Source organism: Elephantulus edwardii, unplaced genomic scaffold (genome assembly GCF_000299155.1).
Source record: "Elephantulus edwardii isolate Elephantulus edwardi_28Jun2011 unplaced genomic scaffold, EleEdw1.0 scaffold00469, whole genome shotgun sequence".
Taxonomy (NCBI): Eukaryota; Metazoa; Chordata; class Mammalia; order Macroscelidea; family Macroscelididae; genus Elephantulus; species Elephantulus edwardii.
In genome coordinates, this window is record NW_006400219.1 from 654,531 (window position 1) to 659,091 (window position 4,561).

The window sequence follows — 4,561 nt, forward strand, 5'->3', positions numbered from 1 at the left end:
ATGATCCTATCAATTGATGTAGAAAAGGACCTTGACAAAATCCAACACCCTTTTCTGATTAAAACATTAAACAAAATAGGAATAGAGGGAAATTTCCTCAACATAGTAAAATGTATATATGTAAACCCAAGAGCCAACATTGTTCTCAATGGAAAGAGATTAAAGGCATTCCCTTTGAAACAGGAACTAGGCAAGGATGCCTATCACCTCTCTTATTCAATATTGTATTGGAAGTCATAGAGAATCTTTGTTTTCTTGATGAGAATCTTTGTTTTCTTGATGTTGATCTTCAATCCATATTGAATAGTACAGTCCCTGACTTTCTGCAGCAAATGCCTCAGGTTCTCCTCAGTTTCAGCCAACAAGGTTGTGTCATTTGCATACCACCAGGAAATGTTTCATATTTTTGCTTGAAAGATAACTGTGAGTCAAAACTAACCAGAAGGCGCCTAATAATGATGACATAGACGTGTTTCACTTTATTACTATTAATGCTACTTTGTTTTTTTAACTCCACATTCAGATCATGCTTTTCCCTATCTGCTAACCATGCTGCCTAAAGTAGTAAGAAGCCTAACAGACACAGTATGTAATTCATCCTTACAAACCATAACCACCATTTAAACAGATATATGAACACTTGTGTTTATCACTGCATTATTTACAATCAAAAAGGGATGAAAGCAACCCTAGTATCCATAATAAATGAATGAATAGAAAAACTATGATATTTTCATACAGTGGAATACTACATGGCACTGGAAAACAGTGAAACATTACACAACATAGGTGACTCTGCAGGACATTAGGCTGAGTAAAACATCTTAGTTACAAAAGGACGAATACTGTATAGCACCACTGTTAAAAAGCAGGAATGATATGAGGATTTAGGAGAATAGAACTAAAAGTAGATAGATGATGAATATTGCACTAGAATAGATGAAGGAAGAACTGTTTAAAAAGGAGTAGAAGGCATTGTGTGCACAATAGCCCAGAATAAGAGATATATGGCAAAAAAGACTGGGGGAGGTAATTTTGGAACAATGAATATTTAAAAAATTGAAAAGTGAACTGGGGGTAGGGGAAGGGAAAGGAATGGAGAGTGAGTTAAAAATGTGCAACAATGAATGAATGAAAGAAAATCTAACTTTTTTTGTAAACTTTCATTGAAATTATAATTTAAAAATTATATAAATAAATCTTCAGTGATTTTCATAACCGTGTAATCTCCTACAATAAACCAAATATTTTCTTTCTATATATGCCCCCTTCAAATATGAGTTAATCCATTAGTCAAGGCTGTTAAAACTACTTTTAGAGTATTACTCTCCATAAATATCTTGTCGTTGTTAGGGGCCATTGAGTCAAGTACAACTATAGCAATCCTATAAACAACTGATCTGAACTCTGTCCTATCTGCTGCAATTCTCACAATCTTTGACACACTCAAGCCTAATGCTACAGAAACTGTGTCAATTCACCTGGCTGAGTGTCCTTCTTGTTGCCACCATCCTTCCACCTTTCCAAGATGATGTCCCTCTCTAAGGAATAAATTCTCTGAGAACCATGTTTCAAGTATGTGAGATGATGCTTCATCATCTTTGCCTCCAAAGAGCACTCTCAATTCACTTCTCCAATACATACCTGTTTGTTCTTTGGCAGGCTTTGGGTTATTCACTACTCTTCTCCAAAACCACAGTTCAAAGACATCAATTTTTCTTCTGTGACCTTTATTTATTGTCCAACTTTCAGATACATAGCAAGTGAAAAGACCATGGCCTGAATCAGGCAAATTTAGTCCTCAAACTGACATCATTGCTACTCAATAATTTGGGGAGGTCACTGAGTAGAAACTTTCCTTGTAAAATATATCTCCTGATCCCCTGAGTGCTGGTAACAAGTACGTTGATTGTGGATACAAATAAGATGAAGTATTTGACAATTTCAGGATTTTTCTCCATCTATCAGTCCATTGGTGAAGATTTTTGTTTACTTGATTTTGAGATGTAATCCATACAGAAGACTACATACAGTATTTAACCTCCTGCAGAAAGTTCTCACTTTCAGCAAGCAAGGTTGAGTCATCTGCATACCTGAGATTATTGATACATCTTCCTCCAATTCTCCTCTGCAGTGTCCAGCTTCTCAAATAATTTGCCTAGCATACAGATTAAGTAGGTATGAAGAAAGGAAACAACTATAATGCACATCTTTCCTAATTTTAAGTCATGCAATGTTCCCTTGCTCTGTTTGCGTAATAGCCTCTTGGTCTAGATATAGGCATCGCACAATCACAATTATGTGCTCTGGGATTCCCATTTTTCTCAATATTAGCCATAAAATGTATTATGATCCACACAGCCAAATACCTTGTCATTGTAAATAAAGTACAAATAGGCAATCTTGTGATATTATATGCTTTCAACTAGGGTCCATCTACAATCAGTAGTGATATTCCAGTGCCATAGCCTCTTCTAAACTCAGTTTGAACTTCTGGAAGTTCTCCATCTATATACTGTTCTAGATATTTTTAATAATCTTCCACAGCATTTTGCTTGCATGGGCCTCTTCAGAGGCAGTAAATCCCATTGGATGAGATTTCCCATCTTTCTCTTGTGGAGAGTTGGTAGCACTGGGCCACATGGCTTTGGGTTCACAGCATATGTCCTTACATCTAGGCTCAATAGTTTCCCTTAGTTCAAGAGCAAGCATTTTATATCATGTCCTTGAAATTTCTCCAAGACATTGGGGCAAAATTACTCAGTAAACCAGTTGACTTTTAAGTTTAAAGATAATTTTAAAATGAGCATCCTTTATTAAAATCAATCTATGACCAGCATTATGAATAAGTAAGAGTAAAACAAAAGTGGTTGCTTGAGATTGAAGGCTAGGTTTCATTTGCAGTTTATTTCCAACCATTAAATTAATAAAATTAATATTTAAATAGATAGAAAATAGTGTTGGCATATAAATACATAGCAATTCTGTCTGAATAATAATTTTAATAGGGAAATATGACATCGTTATTGAGGTTCTGTTTTTGGATTAACCCTGGCACCTCAGGTTGCTTTTAGTTCTCTAAATTAAGTTCTTGGAGTTTATAGATAATTACTGAGATCATAGCTGTACTACTCTTCATGTTGGTAAAGGAAGTATAGTTAAATTGCTCGGGACTGTGATCTAAGCTGAAACTAGCATGTAAAAAGTAACTTACTGTAGACAAATATATTACCTTAATTTACCTGTTACTATTTCACTAAAAAAATCTTTAATGAAAATTAATGACAGTTTAAATACAATTATCATATCCTTGGACCAGGAGGCATATGTCAGAGCAAAGAAAGGAAATACTGCATGGTTCATAATTGGGAAGACTATGTGCCAGGGATGTGTCCTATCTTTAAACTTTTCAATGTATATGAAGAACAGGTTATCTGGGAGGCTGGGCTTTAATGAGGAAAAATGTGGCAACAGGATTGGAGGAAGATTCATCAACAATCTGCGTTATGTGGATGATACAACCCTGCTTGCTGAAACTGAGTAGGACTTGAAGTGATTGCTTCAGAAAGTCCAGGACTGCAGCCTTCAATATGGATTGAGGCTCAATAGCAAGAAAACAAAGATTCTCACCACTGGACCAATTGGCAGCATCAGGACAGATGGGGAAGAGATTGAGATTGTTGACAGCTTTAGTTTGCTTTGTTCCACAGTCAACAATCTTGCCACCAGCAGTCAGGAAATTAAAATATTAATTGCACCGGGAAGGTCTACTGTGAGAGACCTCTCCAAAATACTGAAAAATAATGATGTCACTCTGGAAACTAAGGTGTACCTGATACCCATCATGGTCTTTGCAAACACTCGCCATTCATCAGAGAGCTGGACAATGACTAAGGATGATAGAAGGAGAATGATGCCTTTGAGCTGTGGCGTTGGAGAAGAGTATTTGCATATACTGGGGACTGCTACGAAAACAAACAGGGTCTTCCTAGAGAGAATGAATCTAGGCTGCTCCTTGGAAGCAAGGATTCTGAGGTTTTGTCTGACATACTTTGGACATGTTGTAAGGAGGAACCAGTCCTTGGAGAGGAACATCATGCTTGGGAGGGTAAAAGGACAGCACAGGAGAGGAAGACCCTCTATGAGTTGGATTGATTAAGTGACGGGTAATCAGGGTAAGTGTGTCAGAGACAGTGAGATTGGCCCAGAATAGAGCAGGGTTTGGGGCTGTTGTACATAGGGTCGTTATGAATCACAGGAGACTTGAAGGCACATAACAACAACAACAACATCCTCTCCTTAAAGAATTTTCAATTATTACCTTGAATTTCCTCAATATAAAAATACTTATTATAGAGCTGGTTTCCGCTCATAGTGATCCTCCATCTTAGCAATCCTCCATTAGTTTTAAAGACTAAATGTTTCAAAGAGACTGCCTAATTTTCTCCCATGGAATAGCTGAGGGATTTGAACTGCTGACCTTTTAATTATTAACACACTTAAATATAAACATACTAAAAAAGACTTCATTATATCATCTAGTTATTCTAGTGACCTTACA